At 52.3% G+C, this 19,618-nt stretch overlaps 1 protein-coding gene across 5 annotated transcripts in view; it reads left to right on the forward strand.

The window, feature by feature from the left end:
- The first annotated feature begins 6,981 nt into the window (after positions 1-6,981).
- ZNF541 (zinc finger protein 541) overlaps positions 6,982-19,618 on the forward strand; it is a 39,320-nt gene continuing 26,683 nt past the window's right edge. For 2 of the 5 annotated variants that reach the window (XM_070062030.1, XM_070062032.1), the window contains exons 1-2: positions 6,982-7,088; positions 8,172-8,316. The gene's annotated coding sequence lies outside the window, so the exon portion shown is untranslated. Of the gene's footprint in view, positions 7,089-8,171; positions 8,317-19,306; positions 19,417-19,618 lie in introns of all 5 variants that reach the window. The other 3 variants (XM_070062033.1, XM_070062034.1, XM_070062031.1) reach the window with 2 other exon arrangements.

Consider the following 19,618-nt stretch of genomic DNA (forward strand, 5'->3'; position numbering starts at 1 on the left):
ACATCTTAATTCAATCAATAAATTTAGATTTCACTTTTGTTATTTGTAATGTTTTTCTGCAGTTTTTTTTGAATGATTTATTTATTTATTTGAAAGTCAGAGTCACACACACACAGAGAAGGAGAGGCAGAGAGAGAGAGAGAGAGAGAGAGAGAGAGAGAGAGAGAGAAAAGGGTCTTCCATCCGCTGGTTCACTCCCCAATCAGCTGCAACAGCCAGAGCTTGGCTGATCAGAAGCCAGGAGCCAGGAGTTTCTCCCAGGTCTCCCACGTAGGTGCAGGGGCCCAGGAACCTGGGCCATTTTCTGCTGCTTTGCCAGGCCATGAGCATGGGGCTGGATCAGAGGTGCAGCAGCCAGTACTCGAACCGGTACCCATACGGGATGCTGGCGCTGCAGGCAGCTGCTTTACTGGCTATGCCACAGCGCCAGCCTCTGTAGATTTAGTTTGACAGGAAAATCTGGCCAGGAGGCACAGAGAGTTCCCATGGATCCCCTGTCCCTATTACCCCCACCCCCACCCCCACCACAGGAGTGTACTGGTTGCAACTGATGAATCCACAGGGCCACCACTGCCAGCTGGGGGCCAGCGTTCCCCTGGGGCTCACCCTTGGTGCCACAGGTCCTGGGGTTTGGAGGAAAACATCGTAACACGAGCCCACCACTGGGGAGCCTACAGAGCAGCCCCGGCTCTGAGCGTCCCCTTGCGTGCCCGCTCCCCCACCCCACCCCAGCCACAGCCCTGGCGACAGCCGATCTGTCCCAGACTGCTGCAGAACTGCAATCAGATAGCGTGGGGCCTTTCTAGATCGGCTTCTCTCACTCAGTAACACGCACTTCAGGGAGAGAGAGATCCTCAATCCACTGGCTTCCTGTCTTCATGGCCACCACGGCCAGGGCTGGGCAGGCTGAAGCCAGGTGACGACGACGCCCACATCTCATAGCAGCACCCGGCTCTGGCTCCTGACTCCAGCTCCCTGCTACTGCAGACCCTGGGAGGCAGCGGGGATGGCTGGGGCAAGTGGTCATGTCCCTGCCACCCGTGTAAGAGATCTGGACCCATTTCTTGGCTCCGGGCACTTGGGACGTGAACCAGTGAATGGGAGCGTTCTCTTTGCCTCTCTTAACTCTCTGCCTCTGAAAGAAACACATAAGTAATTTTATTTTAAATGTACAAAAGAGCTTCACAAAGGGAGTTCGTCCCTCTGTGCCCTTGTGGCTTCTGCCTCGTGAGGACGCGGCATTCATCTCCCGTAGAAGGGGCCGGGTTCAAGCGACCAGCTTGGAAACAGAGCAGCCAACACCTTCATCTTGATCTTCTCAGCTTTCTGCTTTTATTTATTTTACTTGAAAGTCAGAGTTACACAGAAAGAGGAGAGGCAGAGAGAGAAAGAGAGGTCTTCCATCTGATGGTTCACTCCCCAATTGGCTACAACGGATGGAGCTGTGCAGATCCGAAGCCAGGAGCTTCCTTCGGGTCTCCCATGTGGGTGCAGGGGCCCAAGGACTTGGGCCATCTTCTACTGCCTTCCCAGTCCACAGCAGAGAGCTGGACTGGAAGTGGGGCAGCCGGGTCTCGAACCGGCATCCATATGGGATGCTGATGCTTCAGGCCATGGCATTAACATGCTGCACCACAGCGCCGCCCCCTGTGAATTATAAAATTTTTAAAAAGATTTGTTTATTTGAAAGTCAGAGTTACAGAGAGAGAAAGAGAGGCAGAGAGAGAGAAAGAGAGAAAAAGAGAGAGAGAGAGAGAGAGAGGGTCTTCCATCTGCTGGTTCACTCCCCCATCAGCCACAATGGCCAGAGCTGTGCCAATCTGAAGCCAGGAGCCAGGAACTTCTTCTGGATCTTCCACACGGGTACAGGGGCCCAAGGACTTGGACCATCTTCTATTGCTTTCCCAGCCCATAGCAGAGAGCTGGATCAGAAGTGGAACAGCCAGAACTTGAACCGGCACCCATATAAGATGCCGGCACTGCAGGCGGCGGCCCCAACATTTTGTTATAGCATCATGGACAAAGACACAACCCTGGTGACCACGTGGGCAAAACCTGACATCCTACCACACTGTCTGAGGACCCAGGTCACTGGTTACCCACACATCAAAGCTGTGGCTGTGCCCCACACTGTCATCTGCTCCCCACACCCCACCGCTGTTTCCACCCCCTCACCACTCATTCCTTTTAAAGACCTATTTATCTATTTGAGTGGGGAAAAGAGACAGGGGATGGGGGAGAGAGGGAGAGAGAAAGAGATATTTTCCATCCAGTAGTTCATTCCCCGAATGGCCACAATGGCCAGGCTGGGCTAGGCTGAAGCCAGCAGCCTGGAACTCCACCCTACGTGGATGCCAGGGGCCCAGGTACACCATCTACTGCCTCCCCGAGAGCATTAGCAGGGAACTGGCTGGGGAGTGGAGTAGCTGGGACTCAAATCTCCCTCTGCTGTGGGATGCAGGTGTCCCAAGTAGTGACCTAACTGCAGCGCCAGATGCTTACCCTGTTTTGTTTGTTTTTTTTTTTTTTTTTTTTTCACCTGGGGCCTTGCACTATGCCAGGCCGGCCATGCAACAGTGTGATGGACGGTGGGGTCTCGGCCCTCGCAGCAGCAGCTTGACCTCTGCATGAGGGGCCTCCGAGGTCAGGCACACGGGGGCTCAGCGATGCCTACGAACGCCCTGGACACCGAGGCTCAGGTGCGCCCCCTGTGGGCCGCATCCCTGCCTATTGTCTGTCCCTCGTTATTCCTGGGAGGTAGAAGCGCGGTGTGTGGGATTCCACTAGGAGGGGACAACCCAGAGCTTGCCGCTGGTCTCCTCTGGACGCTGCCCTGGGCACCTTTCCCTGTTGGTGTTTTAGGTCTGTATCTAATGCCGGGATCTAGTAACCGCGAGTGTAACGGCTCTACCCACTCCCGTGAGTCCCAGCAAATCACTGGCCCCGGGCACAGTCCAGGGACATTGAACCACAGCCGTTAACGTGCAGAGTCACCCTTCCGGTCATGCCGGCCCACCTGTCCCTCTGCCCTCCTCCCTGAGCCTCCCTTCCCCTCCGAGAGAAGAAGAAAGTCTGAAGACTCATTTTGGAGCCAACGCTGACTTATTTTCAGCCGCCTGAGCGTGGCTCACTGAGCGAGTGATCCACTAAGCCCTGAGCCCTAAGTCTCACGTCTCAGACCTGTCATTCCAGGCCCAGGTTCCTTTTCTGTCCCTCCACTATTCAAAAGTCACTGCTGCAGGGCGGGTGGGTTCAGCCTAGCGGGCAGGACACTGGGGAAGCTGCCTTCGGTCCACACCAGGGTGCCCAGTTAGACTAGTGGCTCTGGCTCCTGACTCCAGCTTCCTGCAGCGCACTCCCTGGGAGGCAGCCGGGATGGCTCAAGTGACTGGGCTCCTGCCACCCGCTTGGGAGACCCGGATTGGGTTCCCAGCTCCTGACTGTAGCTCTGGCCCAGCCCTGATTGTTGTGGACCTTGCCGGAGCCAATGGGAGGATGTGGTTTCTTTCCGTATCTGTTTCTCTACCTCTCTAAAACAGACACAAATAAAACACTACTGTAGAGGTCCTCAATAGGGAGCAATTTTGTTGCACCGAGGGGCAGGGGCCCTGGGCTTGTAGCCGGCCTAACCCTTTCAATCACCGCAGCTCATGACTGCTCTGCGTGCATCTGCTGGTACCCGGATCTAGAATTTCTATAGGGATGTGATGCCCTGCGCCTCAGGCCTCTGCCAGCAAGGCCATCACCCGATGCAGCCCTCCAACGTGCACTAGAACCGTGAGCCTCGAGAAATCTCTTTTTATCAACAACATTCTCGTCAGCCCCTGCGTGTGGGATCTGGTGGCGCACAGGACGTGTAACGTCTTTTTCTTACACAGAAAGGTAAGCTTGCTCTCCAGTTCTACCTGTGACCGGTGCTGTGTGTGCTGAGCTTGCCCGTCAGAGTAGAAACAGAGACGGGCTGAGCCGGTGGGCGAGCCGCGGCTCTCTGTGGTTTCAGTTTGCATTCCCTTCTGACTGTGGTTACCCCCTGATTTCATGTTTCCTCTCGCAGGAAGCACTTCTCCTGATTTTTATTCCTTTCAAATTACTTTATCTCATTTGTGGCTTTTTAGAACAAATCCCGATGCTAATTCTTTGTGTTTTTGTTGCGAGTGTGTGTTTTTGTTGCGAGTGTCTCCGGTCTCCAACCACCAGGTGTTCTGAGGAAAGATGTCAGCTTACTTTAGAGGCTACGTTCTTGCCTTGAACTAGACTGCCGTCTTCCTAGCAGTCAGGGTCAGTTCCGCCACCAGGAGCACTTATTGAATGGCTGCAGCGAAGCGTTTCTTTAAATGTGTGCTAGATAAAGGAGACCCCTTCCTGTGACCCACGAGGTCCTGCACACCTGCTTGGCCATGTCTTTCCTCCACTCACACAGTTCTCGCCACACTGCTCTCTGTTGCTTCTACGGGGGTCCCACTTCCTGCTCCCACTCCTCTCCCCCTAGGTATCTCTGTAGGCCCCTACGTCACCTCCTTGAGGTACCTGTGGAACGCACTCTCACCAGAGAGGCCCGTACTGGTGGGGGATGAAACAGCACTCTCCGATACTATTGAGGACAACCACATTGCATTACAATACACATCTGCCCGTCTCCCCTCTGGAGGTGTGCACGGCTATAGGATCTTCACTGTGGCTGGTATGAAGTAAGATGTACTGTGAATGTCAAGTACACACTGGATTTTAAAGATTTAGTCCAAAAATTGTCAACTATTTTATTAAAAATGTTCATATAGGTAACACTGAAATACTACTTTAATGCTAAAATCGGTTTCACCTTTTTCGTCCTTTTAGCTAACAAGCCTGGCTACTATAAAATGTAAAACATTGGCTGGCGCCACGGCTCACTAGGCTAATCCTCCGCCTTGCGGCACCGGCACACCAGGTTCTAGTCCCGGTCGGGGTGCCAGATTCTGCTTCCAGGCCAGCTCTCTGCTGTGGCCCGAAGTGCGGTGGAGGATGGCCCAAGTGCTTGGGCCCTGCACCCCATGGGAGACCAGGAAAAGTACCTGGCTCCTGCCATCGGATCAGCGCAGTGCGCCGGCCGCAGCCCGCCGGCTGCAGCGGCCATTGGAGGGTGAACCAATGGCAAAGGAAGACCTTTCTCTCTGTCTCTCTCACTGTCCACTCTGCCTGTCAAAAAAAAAAAAAAAAAAAAAAAGTAAACCATGCTGCTGGTGCACAGGGCTTGAGTTATATATTTAATATTTACTTATTTGAAAGGCGGCATTACCAAGAGAGATCTTGCACCTGCTGGTTCATCCCCGAAATGGCCTCAACAGTCGTGGCTGGGCCAGGCGGAAGCCAGGAGCCAAGGGCTTCTTCAGGGTCTCCCGTGTGGGTGTGGGTGCGGGGCCTCAAGCACTTGGGCCATCTTCTGCTGCACTCCCAGGTGCATTAGCAGGGAGCTGGATTGGAAGTGGAGCAGACGGGACTTGCAGGCGGCAGCTTTACCTGCAGCACCACAACCCTGGCCCCCTTGCGTTGTATTTCTGTTGAACAGCACTCATCTAAAATGTTGAGTTCTGGAAGCCAGTGCTAGCCCACGTCTCACGGCAGGGTGACGGGTCAGCTCCCAGCTCCAGCTCCTGACTCCGGCTTCCCACTAACGCAGATCCTGGGGGGGCAGCGGGTCCCTGCCAGCCACGTGGGAGACCTGAATGCTGCACTCCTGGCTTCGGCCCAGTCCCACCCTGGCCGTGCAGACATCTGGGCTGTGAAACAATGGGTGCGTGCTCTCTGCCAGTCTCTGGGTCTTGAAAAGCTATGGGGATGTTTGTCTGACCCAGGCATGGCTTCTCTCAGCACTAGAGCGCAAACTCAACAAAAACACAAGCTTTATCAGGGCCTCCGTGAGGGCACAGTAAGCCCTGGTGGAGTCCCTGCTCCACCACCGATCCAGCTCCCTGCTAATGCTTCCAGGAAGACAGAGGAAGATGGCCAAGGGCGTGGACCTCTGCCGACCACGTGGGAGACCCGGATGCAGGGCCAGGCTCCTGTGGCCATCTGGGGAGTGAACCAGTGGGCGGAAGCTCTCAGCCTCTCCCTTTCTCTTTGTCACTCTCCCTTTCAAATAAGTAAGTCAATCTTAAACGTTGAGGTCTTCTTACAAGGCACGCATTTCCCTCGGATAACACTACAGTGTTTGGCACATTACAGAGACACGTGACCATCCCTGTCACCTAGCTTTAGAAAATTCCCGCCACCATCGCCCCCCGGAAGACCCCTCGCACCCCCAGGCAACCTGCTAATTTGCTCTAAGTCCCCACCCATGTTCAAGTTCTCAGGCACGACCCCTTTTCCCCCAAGCTCAGCCGCTGGGGTTCAAGCTCCGGGGCCCGGTCAGCAGCCCCTCCCCCGGGGCCCAAAACCGGCAGAGCTCAAGTCCCCGCCACATGCTCCCGCCCCGGAGAAGGGCAGGACTCCGTGCCTCCCGCGACCCCTGCCTGGGGCACACGAGCCGCAGCTTTCCCGGGTGGGGGGGTGGGGGGGCACGGCAACCCTCCCCGTGCGGCCTCCCCAGGCGGAAAAGCACCAGGCCACCGCCACTGCGTTCTAACGCCGCCCTCCAGGAACAATGGCCGCAGCCGAAGGTCCCCGGCCTCGTCGTACGGGTCGTAGGGCGCCGGCCCCTCCCCCACCTCCCCCGCAACCCCTTCCCCGTCTCCTTCACACTCTCCAGCCTCAACCGATTCCCCGCTCCCAAAATGGCGACCAACCGCCTCCTTTCCCGCCCGCGGCGGGTCACCTGACCTTGGCAACGCCCCGCCCCCTCGCGCGGCCCCGCCCCTCGCGCGAGCCGCCGAGTCTGCGCGGGCGGGCGTGCGGCACGCGCCGGCAGCCAGGGCGACGCGAGGCCGGCGCGAGGCGGCTGGAGGCGGCCCGCAGCCACGCCCGCGCGCTTGCGCCGCGGGGGAGCGGGGCGCTCCGGGGGCGACCGGGGCTGCGCGTGCGCGCCGGGCGGCCGGGCGGCGCGGGGACGCTGGGAGCCCCGCGAGGCACGAGGCGCGAGGCGCGAGGCCCGGCGCGCGAGCCCCCGGGGGCGGGTAAAACCCGGTTGCTGCTGCCCCTGCCCCCTCCCCTTCCTTCCTGCCCCCCTTTCTTGCCCCTTCCTCTTATTTCACCCCCCTCCTCCTCTGACACCCGCCCTCGTTCCTGTGTTTCCTTTTTAGGGGGCCCGTCTCCCTCTCGAGGGGCGCAGCAGGCGCGGCGGGCGCCCCGTAGCCCGCGTCACGCACGCACCTTCTGCACCCCAACAGCTCCCGGCCCCGCTGCACCCCCGCAGCGCCTCGCCTCTTGGAGGAGCCTCCTTGGGGGCCCCGGGGCCCGCTGCACCCCCCTTTCCCTTCCTTCCCCGCCCCCGAGGCCCCAACTGCCCCCCGCAGGCCCCCCAGCTCGCGCGCGGGCCCTACCCGACCTCCGCACTTTCTGCACCTCGGCCTTGCAGCCGCTGTCCCCCCTGTCCAGGCCCCTTCTGCTGAAAGCCCCTGGCTCCCCAGCAGCCCCCTCCGCTGTAGGGGACCCAGCTGGGTCTCGCTTTAGAATCTTCCAGCAAAACCAAAACGCTCTGGGGGGTCTGCCTTTGGCTGTGCCCCTCCCCCACGCCTCGTAGGAATTTTCCCTGGCCAAGGAAAAATCGTATTTATATCCAAGCTTGACCCCGCCCGTCCATTTAGGATCACTTTCCAGCAAAAGCGATTTTTTTTTTTTTATCAGCTAGAGATTCCCCCTGGGGAACATCTTTCCACTTAAACAGCCCCGTACTTCCAGCCTCTCTCTCTCCTTTAATATTTTATTTTTCCAACACTCTCCCTCCCTGCCCCCCAAAAAAGTTTCCAAAAAAATCCCTTTTCGCCACCAGTTTCACCTCTCCCGCCCCCCGCCCCCCCCCCCAATTTGGCTTCTCCCAACAAAACCAAGTCCCATCCCCCTGGGGGAACAATAAGGAAACAAATAATAATTTCCTCTTCCTTGCGCCGCCTCCCAGACAGCCCCAGCTCGGTGTTGCTTTCTTGCTTCTTCGGAACATTGACCTTCTCCCCCTCCACCCCCCGGTTTCACCTCTGCGGCCTTGTCTCTTTGGGGACCCAAGTTCTGATTGGGCCTCCCTCTCCACCCCGTGTTTTTAGGGCAGTAGAAATTGGATGAGTGTCCTGACATGACCACCCGGCTTCTGAGGCAGTAGCCAGTGCTCTGACAGCCACCTGCACCCCCTCCCTGTAGGGCCCGAGTTGGACCCCGCCGCTCCCGGGAGATTGCCTCATTCCTCTCCTGGTGAGTTTCCTCCCTTTGGGCTTGCCCAAAGACACCCACCTCTCACACGAATTGGAGGCCCCATGCAAGGTGCTGCTTTGGGAAGTCGGATAAGGAGAAGGGTTTTTGATCCACATGTTGACCTCTGGGGAATGCAAACTTGACTGCATTGATTATATCTCATTGTTGTTTCCAAAAAAAAAAAAAAGGTTTTTCCTTCTCTGGCTCAGGTAGCAAACCAGATACTTAGAGGGTGGGAAGGTAGAGGATGGTAGTAGTAGGTTTTGTGGTGAACTGAAGATCAGGTGCCCCATCTGGTTGACGCCAATGTGAAGGTAGCCACGTGGAAATACCAGGCCGGCATTGGCAGAGTTTTGATTTTTTTTTTTTTTTTGGGAGGAGAATCCAGAAAATGATGTGAACTTTTCTAATTTTTGTTTTAGTGTCTTTAAAAAGAACCTGTATTTATCCAATACACCTGGTTGTAATGTGAACCACATATTTAGTTATCTAAGAATGGAATACCAGTTTGGAGTTTGGGGTTAAGGATTCTTTGTTGTGTTAAATTTCACCCGCTTAGGCACATGCGTACATGCAAGATGTGTCTCCTTGAAGCAGTGCTTCTCAAACTTTGGCTCTGAAGACCCCTAAGGCTTAAAAAAATCATTGAGGATCCCAGAGAATTTTTGTTTACGTGAACTATACCTACCGGTATTTACTGTGGTAGAGGTGTAAACTAATAAACTCTCAAGGCATTTATTAACTGATTTAAAGTAGCAATCATAAACCCATTACGTACAAATGTAACTGATATTTTTATTAAAAAAAAAACATTTTGGAAAAGCCCGTTGAGAAGGACAGCAGTGATTTCCCTCTAACGTGATCTGGACTCTTCGATCTGCTTCTGCTTCCTGGTGCCATCCTCTGGGAAGCGTCACTGGGAACGCAAGAGGCAGGAACCGTCGGAGTATTCTTACGAAGGGCTGTTGACCTCACCCACTCCCTGGACGGCTCCTGAGAGTCCTGAGGAGTCCCCATTCCACCTCACTGTGAAGATTACTGTTGTAGATGTTAATACTTATTCGCATTCTCTGTAAAAGTAAGAAACTCCCCCCCCCCCCACTTAACCTCTGGGTCAGTTAGTATCCTTCTGTTTAGTCTATGTCTTCCTTTTCCCCAATATAAGCTTTAATTCCACTCTTTTAATGAGCATCAGAGGAGCTGAATTGGTTAATTCATCTAATTCTGGTTGAAATTATACGTTGGGGGCAGTGTTTGGCCTAAGACGCCCAGCATCCTATGCTGGAGGGCCTGGGTTTGGGTCCCAGCTCTGCTCTCAATCCCAGATTCCTGCTTTTGTGCACAGGGAGGCTGTAAGAGTTTGGGTTCCTGCCACCCACACTGGAGACCTGTGTTGAGTTTCTTGCTCCTGACTTTGGCCTGGCCCATCCCCTGCTGTCGTGGGTATTTGGGGTATGAACCAGTAGGTGGGAGTTCTCTGTCTCCCTCAAATAAAATAAAATGAAGTAAATAAATAATTTTTTAAAATAACATACTGGTTAAAAAGCTGCAGGAAGGAATCTTTGTTAGTTGCTCAACTTAAAAATGTGGGTACCAAGTGTAGGGCAGGAGTCTCAAGTATATAATAACAGCCTAGTGGAGTGGTAAGGTGTTCAGGTCTCTAGGATCAGATCACCAGGGTGAATTTTTTTTTTTTATTTGACAGGTAGAGTTATAGACAGTGAGAGAGAGAGACAGAGAGAAAGGTCTTCCCTCTGTTGTTTCACTCCCCAAATGGCTGCCACGGCTGGCACTGCACTGATCCGAAGCCAGGAGCCAGGTGCCTCTTCCCAGTCTCCCATATGGGTGCAGAGGCCCAAGGGCTCGGGCCATCCTCCACTGCCCTCCCGGGCCACAGCAGAGAGCTGGACCGGAAGAGGAGCAACCGGGACCAGAACCCAGTGCCCACATGGGATGCCAGTGCCGCAGGTGGAGGATTAACCAAGTCAGCCACGGCGCTGGCCCTGTGATTTTTTTTTTTTTTAAGATTTATTTATTTATTTGAAAAGTAGAATTATGGAGAGGCAGAGAGGGGTGTGTGTCTTCTGCCTACTGGTTCACTCCCTAAATGGCCGCAACAGCTGGAGCTGGGCCAATCCAAAGACAGGAGCCTGGAGCCTCCTTTGTGTCTCTCACACGGGTACAGGGGCCCAAGGACTTGGGCCATCTTCTGCTTTCCCAGGTCATAGCAGAGAGCTGGATTGGAAGTGGAGCAGCCAGGACTTGAACTGGCGCCCATATGGGATGCCCACACTGCAGGCGACAGCTTTACCCGCTGCGCCACGGCGATGGCCCCTTCTAACTCTGATTTTGAACAGCTTACTTCTCTGAACTTTATTTACTTCATCCATGAAGTAGAGTTGACAGTACAGAATATGCCTCAAAGAGATGTAGAAATTAAATAAGAGAACACGTAAGCGATTATAATTGTACCTGCCATATAATAAGACCACAACAAACCTTGGCTGATATACCTGATGTTCTCATCATAAAGATGGCTGTTGTAAGCAAGGCCAGGCAGGACTGTGGGGATTGGAGGCCTAAAGCCCTCTCCAGAGGTGACAGCTGGTGCTCAGCTCCATCCTTGTCAGGGAATAGCAAAGCCAGTAATTTAAGAAAACCCAGAAATCTGCATTTGTAGGTGGAACCTCACAGTTAATTCAAGTTGTGAAAAGTCTGCGTAGACCAAACAGAACGTGTCTACAGTTAGCACGAATATTTGGAGTGGGACAGTGGGGAAGGAGGGTGCACAGTGAGGGTGAAGCTTCAAGTCTCTCCTGGCTCCCAGCTCCCAGCTGCCAACAACCTGGGGTTGCTCAGACTTGATCACTCTCTTCCTGGTGCTGGACCCAGAGGGGAAGGTGAGGGGGGTGCTCGGGGGCACAGGGATTGGAACTTTTCAGAGGAAAGAGGTGGAGAGAAAAGGGGGCTGCGGGCCTTCTGTGATCAAAGTTCCGGGCCTGGCGAGGTGTGAGGCGTGCCAGACATGAGGCAGAGCCCGCCGCGCCAGGGAGCCCACTTCCACAGGCGAATAGGATGTGTGTGTGGGGGGGGGTGGTCAGGTGCTTGCCAGGATTCGGGGCGGAAGAACGGATCTTAGACCAGTGCAGAGGTGGCATGCAGGCTGGGGTTGAGGGGTTCATTTCATAGAGCTGCTGAGAGCATTTGTCCCAGGGAAATGGCACAAATCAGGGTCGTCAGCTCAGAGGCCACAGGGCCAGGCGGGCGTGTGAGTGAGTGAGTGCAGTGGGAGACGGAGGGGGAGCGGCGGGGTCTGTGGCGGAGCGGAGAGGGACGTGCCCCATCTGAAGGCAGCTGCAGCCTCCGCTCCAGCCAGTTGTTGCTGCGCGGTGATGTGCACTCAGCGCTGACCGATCCTCAGCTTTGTTTTATGTTCAGATATTTAAACGGAAGTCAGGAAGCAGAACGTAACAAGAAGTCTCTAGACCTGCAGTATCTAGTGTGGTCGCCATTAGCCGCTCGTGACCATCTGTTTACTGATTTATTTATTTTTAGAGATTTATTTATTTATTTGAAAGGCAGAGTTACAGAGAGGCAGAGGCAGACAGAGAGTCTTCCATCCACTGGTTCACTCCCCAAATGGCCGCAACAACTGAAACTGGGCCCATCCGAGGCCAGGAGCCAGGTGCTTTTTCTGGGTCTCCCACCCGAGTGCAGAGGCCCAAGCACTTGGGTCATCTTCCACTGCTTTCCCAGGCCATAGCAGGGAGCTGGATCAGAAATGGAGCAGCTGGGACTCTAGCAAGCACCCATGTGGGATGCTGGCACTGAAGGCATTGGCCCCTGTTTATATATTTTTAAAGATCTTTATTTTATTTGTTTGAAAGGCAAAGTTACAAGAGAGGGGAGACAGAGCATGCATCTGCTGGTTCACGCCTCAAATGGCCGCAGTGGTCAGGGCTGGGCCAGACCAAAGCCAGGAGCTTCTTCTGGGTCTCCTATATGGGTGCAGGGGCCCAAGGGCTTGAGCCACCTTCCACTGCTTTCCTAGGTGTTTTAGTAGGGAGCTGGCTCAGAAATGGAGCATCCGGGAATTGAACTGGTGGCCATACGGGATGCCGGTGCTGCAGCTGACAGCTTATCCCACTTTACCACGACGCCGGCCCCCTCACTTGAGACTATTTAAATTTAGTTTAAGTCCACTAAGATGGAGATTTTAGCTCCTCAGTGGCAGTAGCTGCATATCTGTGCTGGACAGGGCAGGTTTAGAATGTTCCATCAGCACAGGAAGTTCTTTGGACAGTGCTGCTCTGTGTGTGTGTGTGTGTGTGTGTGTGTGTGTGTTTTACCTTGATAACTAGTTGAAAAATGTGTCAGTGTACTGCAGGCTTAAATAAAACATCTCTATCCACTAGGTAGAATTTCAGATTGTTCACTCCAGATAATGCGGCAGTGGATGTTACTGACATTGTGTGGGTTTACTTCTGCAGTGGAGACGCTTACAGTGGGCTCCTTCCCCAAGAGCCTGTAGCATTTCACAGGAGAGTCCTTTATGCGCCACCCCCACCAGCCATGGGGTGACAGGACTTAAAAAAATTAAAATAGCTTCAGATCTCTGGTGTTGAGTTAATTTTTTCAGAAAAAGATTTATTTATTTATTTGAAAAGAAGTTACAGAGAGGCAGAGAGAGAAAGAGAGAGAGAGAGAGAGAGAGAGAGAGAGAGGTCTTCCATCTGATGGTTCACTCCCCAAATGGCTGCAACAGCTGGAGCTGGGCCAATCCAAGGCCAGGAGCTTCTTCCAGGTCTCCCACATAGGTGCAGGGGCCCAAGGACCTGTGCCATCTTCTACTGCTTTCCCAGGCCATAGCAGGGAGCTGGATCAGAAGTGGAGCAGCTAGGACTCAAACCAGCACCCGTATGGGATGCCAGTACTTCTGGCGGTGACTTTACCTGCTACACCACAGCACCGGCCCCTTAAATTGTTTTTTAAAACTACTAAAAAGGCATAAATGATGATGAAACAAGGAGTGAGCTCGCCTACAGCTATAAAGCCAAAAGCAACTTGCAAATCAATTGCAAGCAAAGCAGCCAGACCAATGTGATAGAAGTGACAGTGTTAAGTCCCAGGAAGGGACGGGGCTTGGCTGAGAAGTCACTGCTCCCTGGCGCCTGGGGTTGGAAGACCCCGTCACGGCAAGTCCTCCTAGCCCTTCTCTCCGTTTGAGCTGTAGCAGAAGCTCCCTGTGTGCCACGGGGCCTGCTGGCCTCTGCCTGGCCCCGGAGACATTATTAGGAGCTAAATCCACGCCTGCCCCCTTCTCATTCACTGTGCAGTGGAATGGCGCTTCACGCGTGCTGTCACCCGCACACCCAGGCATTGAGACCACACGGTCTGCCCTGCTCAGGTGTGCGGTGTCATCCTGTGGTCCACATGTACTGGGCCTTTTCTCTCTTAGCTTATTCTCATTTGGAAACAAAGCTATGAAATTTTTAGGAGTGTTTGTGCCCTTGGGAATCACCACAGATCCTGCCCCAGGTGGATTAGCGGGAGCTCTCTGTACCGAGGCAGGTGCTAAAACTTGGAACTTGGCTTGCAGGGAGAGGTTGCTTTGCCATCTGGAAAGAATATAAATATCAAAGCATGGCCTTTGGGCCTTTGACCTGCCTTCCCGAGGCTGTGAGCAGAACAGCTGGGTGTGTGGACTGTGGGAGTGTGTTGACAAGCAGGTGATTCTGTGTTTGGGAGTCCAGAGACATTGAGTCTCCCCACCCCCATGCCCTTCATGTTTCCTGGGTTAATTGGAGCAGGGCAGCGTCCAGTTTAGCGTAGCGGAGTCAGCGCTGTATAGGTGAGGACCCATACTCCAAAGTCAGAACACTGGGGTTCGAGAGCTGGCCCAGCCTCCTGTTAGGAACATGACCTGCGGAACGGGAGTGACAACGGAACCTGCGTGCAGGTTGTTGTGAGGAGCAAGTTCATGGGCACGAAGCTCTTGGCGTAGTTCCTGCCATGGGGGAAGGGCTTTACAAACTTGGCTTGTATTGGTCTGTTTTTATTATTGGGAGGTGGAAGAGGGGCACTGTGGGAGGCACTTTGGAGCGGGTGGAGAAACTCGCTTTGCTTAAAGATCCACACTTTGGCCCAGCGCCACAGCTCACTAGGCTAATCTTGCGCCTTGCAGCACCAGCACACTGAGTTCTAGTCCCGGTCAGGGCGCCAGATTCTGTCCCGGTTGCCCCTCTTCCAGGCCAGCTCTCTGCTGTCGCCAGGGAGTGCAGTGGAGGATGGCCCAAGTACTTGGGCCCTGCACCCCATGGGAGACCAGGATAAGTTCTTGGCTCCTGCCATTGGATTAGCGCGGTGCGCAGGCCACAGCATGCCGGCCGTGGCGGCCATTGGAGGGTGAACCAATGGCAAAGAAAGACCTTTCTCTCTGTCTCTCTCTCTCTCTCACTGTCCACTCTGCCTGTCAATAAAATAAAATAAAAATAATAAAAATAAAAAAAGATCCACATTTGTTCTCCAGCCCCCAAGCTCTGAGAACTCAGCGGCCAACCCTGCCCCTCTGTTGCTGTTGACAGTGCAGTTGTCCCCAGCGTTGACCAGAGGTGGCCTCAGGACCTGCCACAGCACCAAAACCCACGGATGTCCAAGTGTTTACATGAAAAGGCTGCTGGGGTTACTAGGAACACAGTGAATGCATTGGCTTACCTTTCTAAGATTCCCCAAAACTCTGGATTCTGAAACTCACTTGGGTTTCAGAGTTGTATAGGATGATAGACCTGTATTCAACTTAAAAAATATATATACATCGGGTCGGCGCTGTGGCGTAGTGGGCTAAGCCTCCCTCTGCGGCTCTGGCATCCCATATGGGTACTGTTTCATGTCCCGGCTGCTCCTCTTCCAATCCAGCTCTCTGCTATGGCCTGGGAAAGCAGTAGAAGATGGCCCAAGTGCTTGGGTCTCTGCACCCACATGGGAGACCTGGGAGATGCTCCTGGCTCCTGGCTTCAGATCAGCTCAGCTCCTGCCATTGTGGCCATTTAGGGAGTGAACCAGTGGATGGAAAACCTTTCGGTGTCTGCCTCTTTCTGTCTGTAACTTTACCTCTCAAATAAATAAATAAATAAATAAAATCTTTATTAAAAAAAAAAAAGGGTAAGAAAGGGAATGCAGTGCTGATGACGCTACAACAGGGGCAAAAGAGGCCAGGTACAGACTCGTACGATTCTGTCTGAAGTGGATGTCCCTCTGGATGGGCCGTACTTCTTGTTGTTTTTTTTTTTTTTTTTTTATCTTTTATTTAATGAATATAAATTTCCAAAGTACGTCTCATGGGTTACAATGGCTTTCCCCCCCATACCGTCCCTCCCACCCACCACCCTCCCCTTTCCCACTCCCTCTCCCCTTCCATTCACATCAAGATTCATTTTCGATTATCTTAGTATACAGAAGATCAGCTTAGTATACCTTAAGTAAGGATTTCAACAGTTTGTTCCCACACAGAAACATAAAGTGAAAAATAATAGATGATTTTTTTTAAATGATGATGAAATCAGATCAGACCTATTGTCATGTTTAATCCCAGTGAGAATCAAGTTGGGAATTGATAGTTTCTTTTTTTTTTTTTTTTTTTTTAACAGAAGATCAGTTTAGTGTACATTAAGTAAAGATTTCAACAGTTTGCACCCCCATAGAAACACAAAGTGAAATATACTGTTTGAGTACTCGTTATAGCATTAAGCCTCAGTGTACAGCACATTAAGGACAGAGATCCTACATGAGGAGTAAGTGCACAGTGACTCCTGTTGTTGACTTTACAAATTGACACTCCTGTTTATGGCACCAGTAATCTCCCTATGCACCAGTCATGAGTTTCCAAGGCTATGGAAGCCCCCGTACTTCTTGTTTCTTCGTGTGCCCTGTCATTTTTTTGGAAAGACCATTAATCTGCTGACCCTGGGGATCACTTTCCTCCCCACGCCCCTGGAGTTGGTTGCTGCCTGTTGTCAGCTGTACATTTTTGTTGGTTTAGTGGCTCTCTTGAGTGAATATTGTGAGAACTGTATTCCTTGTTGTGTGTAGTCAGTGCTCTGTGTCCTGTTACTGTCGTGATGAGCTAGTGACTCAGAGCTGTTCCTAGATGCCTGGAGCCACAAAAACAAAACAAAGCTTTGCACCCTTTCTGTGTGTGAGAGCTGGGGCATGCTTTCAGCCCTGCCTTAGCTTGCACAGAACCAAGGTCAGCCAGAGGCCTAGACCCTTCTGACTTTGTTTTTGAGCATGTCCCTACCCTGAGCACATGGCCATCTAGATTCCCAGAATGTGTGAGGTTTTGTTTTGTTTTGTTTTGTTTTAGTAAATGAAGTGTGTTTTACACGGCAGTGTCCTCTGCCCATGGGTTTAGACCAGCGTATGATGTCACGTGCCGACCACTACAGCACCATGCTGAGCTCACCCCTCCTCCCACTCCGAACCCGGGCAGCCTCTGATCTTTTTATCGTCCCTGTGGTGTTGCCCTCCAGAATGTTGTGGAGCGGCTAGTGCAATACCGACCGCGTGCATACTGGCTTCTTGCAGCTAGTGTTAAAAGAATCCAAGTGTAACTCAAAGAGGAAAGAAACAAACCATGCAGCATCTAAACTAGTAGAATGTATCTCTCCAAATCTGAGCAGGATTTGCTTTAAAATACTGCAGATAGAGAGATAGAGATAGAGATAGAGATAGAGATAGAGATAGAGATAGAGATAGGATAGAGATAGAGATAGAGATAGAGATAGAGATAGAATAGGGAGTACTGAAATCACTAAAAGCAGGAAAGAGAGGGAAGGGACATCACTAATGCTGTACAAAAATACAATAGGTTACAAAGGAATACTATGAATAATTGTATCTAGATAATTTGCTAACAAATTAGGTAACTTAGAAAAATTAACTTTAACAATTAGTTACCTAAACTAGGCACAACCAACCAAATAACTTAAATAAAAATGGGCAAATTCCTAGGAAGATACAAATTACCAAAACTGACTCAAGAAGAAACAGAGTAACTGAACAGATCTGAAATAAGCGAAAAGATGAAAAGATCAAATCGGTAATTTTAAAACTTTTTTAATGCATTTTTAAAAGATTTTATTTATTTATTCGAGAGGTAGAGTTACAGACAGTGAGAAGGAGAGACAAAGAGAGAGGTCTTCCTTCCATTGGTTCACTCCCCAGATGGCCGCAATGGCCAGAGCTGCGCCGATCTGAAGCCAGGAGCCAGGAGCTTCTTCCAGGTCTCCCACGCAGGTGCAGGGGCCCAAGGACTTGGGCCATCTTCTACTGCTTTCCCAGGCCACAGCAGAGAGCTGAATTAGAAGTAGAGCAGCCGGGACTCCAATTGATTCCCACATGGGATGCCGGCACCGCAGACCAGGGCTTTAACCCGCTGTGTCACAGCACCCGCCTCTAGTCGATTTTTGAACCAGGGTCTGTGAGGTAAACCCCAAGGCCTTGCCTGCCCCTCCCCTGTGTGCTGGGCTCTGTGCTGGCTCCTGCTCGTCCTCCTCTGCTGATAGCGTTGTCTTGTCGTCATCCCTCTGCAGCTGCCACCTCTTTCTGGTAGTTTCTGAGGTGACTCTTGGTCTTTGGTGTTCTGCATTTCTACTGATGTGTGTCAAGCACTGCCTTTTACTTGTACTTATCCTGCTTTGGCCTTGAAATGCTTGGTCACAGCTACCCACATATTTGTTTGTTTTTACAAACCGTATATCTTGAAGAGTCAAATCTTCAAGTCTAGGTTCGTGTAGTTCTATGATTCTAGACATTCACCCACCATTCTTCTGTGTAAAAATTACTTATCTGAGAAAGACACAGGGAGAGAGAGCTCCCACCCACTGGCAGGAACTCCATCCCGGTCTCCCATGCGCATGCAGGGAGCCAGCGACGTGAGTCACCACTGCTACCTCCCAGGGTCTGCACTAGCGGGAAGCTTGAGCTGGGAGCTGGAGCCAGGGACTCACTCATTTTTTAAAAAAGATTTATTTAATTGTCTGGAAGGCAGAGTCAGAGAGAGAGAGAGAGAGATCTACTTGTTGACCTCCAGGCAGAAGCAGGATCCAAGAGCTCCAGCCGCATCTACCACATGTGTGGAGGGGGCCCAAGCACTTGGGCCATCTTCCACTGCTTTCCCAGGCACATTAGCAGGGAGCTGAATCAGAAATGGAGCTGGGGCTGGCACTATGGCATAGCAGGTAAAAGCTGCTGCCTGCAGCATCAGCATCCCATATGGGTGCCAGTTCAAGTCCAAGCTGCTCCACTTCCAAGCCAGCTCTCTGCTATGGCCTGGGAAAGCAGTAGAAGATGGCCCAAGTCCTTGTGCCCTGCACCTGCATGGGAGACCTGGAAGAAGCTCCTGGCTCCTGGCTTTGGATCAGCCCAGCTCTGGCCATTGCAGCCAATTGGGGAGTGAACCATCAGTTGGAAGACCTCTCTCTGTCTCTCTCTCTCTCTCTCTCTCTGCCTCTACTTCTCTCTGTGTAGCTCTGACTTTCAAATAAATAAATACATAAATCTTTAGAAAAGAAGAACAAGAAGAAGTGGAGCAGCCAGGACGTGAACAGGCGCTCCTATAGATGCCAGTATCACAGGTGGCAGCTTAACCCACTGTGCTGACGCCAGCCTCCTCACTTTTTTTAAGACGCCATCTCCCCTCTATTTTCTTTGTCCTTTTGGGGCCTCTGATGGGGCTTTCCCATCTGCTTCTCCGTTCATACTTTCTCAGCTGCTTGTTCCTGTTTATTCCAGTACCTCCGTGTGCTGAGTCCCAGGGGTTCCTCAGACGGCTCCACCTGTAGGTGTTTAATGTGCTGTTAACCCTTCAGGGAGTTTAAATTTTAAGGTCTTTTATGTTTAGAAGCTCTGTTTGTTTCATTCTGGGTGTGTTTGTTCTTTCCCTGTGCTCAGTTTGCCCTGTTCCGTTGTCTCCCTTTTCGCTCTCCTGCAGGCTCCTGAGTTCTCCTTGTGACTGTCTCCCGGCAGCTGCTGTGGCTCTTCAGGGGCTCAGGTCTCCACCTTCTGGGAGCTCAAGGCCCTGTCTCCTGTTCCTGAGAACCTGTACGACCCCAGGTCCCGGGCTCTTATTTGGTAGGGGTATAGCCTGAGCCACGTGCAGGCTGAGTGTCTCTTACCCAGAGTGCTCGAGACAGCGTTTCAGATTTCAGGCTTGCAGACTTTGGAATGTTTGCATGGACTTTACTCTCCGAGTGTCCCTAATTAAAACAATCTGAAACCTAAAATGGCTGTGAAATCGAAAGTT

The sequence above is a fragment of the Oryctolagus cuniculus genome, chromosome 18 (assembly GCF_964237555.1).
Source record: "Oryctolagus cuniculus chromosome 18, mOryCun1.1, whole genome shotgun sequence".
NCBI classification, from domain to species: Eukaryota; Metazoa; Chordata; class Mammalia; order Lagomorpha; family Leporidae; genus Oryctolagus; species Oryctolagus cuniculus.